The sequence below is a fragment of the Morone saxatilis genome, unplaced genomic scaffold, assembly GCF_004916995.1.
Source record: "Morone saxatilis isolate NCDOM2014 unplaced genomic scaffold, NCSU_SB_2.0 Contig21, whole genome shotgun sequence".
In the NCBI taxonomy this organism is placed as follows: Eukaryota; Metazoa; Chordata; class Actinopteri; family Moronidae; genus Morone; species Morone saxatilis.
In genome coordinates, this window is record NW_023339774.1 from 22000260 (window position 1) to 22000661 (window position 402).

Below are 402 nucleotides of genomic sequence, written 5' to 3' on the forward strand. Positions count from 1 at the left end.
ATGAAGTGTTTATAGACATTTTAGTGTTATACATTAGAACTTTAACTTAGTATTCCTTATCCTGCTTCATATTACAGTCCAGTCTGTATACTTTTATCCTCATTATATACATAACGTTGCCCACAGCCAGTTGTAACAATGAACGTCTTGCAGCTGCACAACAACTCTGATTTGTTTATTTCTTCATCAAACTCTGTTGTTCAGGCCAGACAGAGAGAGAGAAGTTGAGGTCCAGCTGGGGAATAAAGGCCCCTCACTGAATGAGCTCAATAACACACAGTTGGACTTCATTAACCCTCAAAACTCTCCAGTTGTCTGCAGGTCAGAAAGCACACACACACATACACATGTACCACACACACATTTATACACAATGACTTGAAGCCACACAATCAGCTTTGT

The 402-nt window shown here is 39.6% G+C and overlaps 1 protein-coding gene across 1 annotated transcript in view; it reads right to left on the reverse strand.

Annotated features, from left to right (window-relative positions):
• Window positions 1-402, reverse strand: part of LOC118333081 (versican core protein-like) — a 30751-nt gene that overhangs the window by 8589 nt on the left and 21760 nt on the right.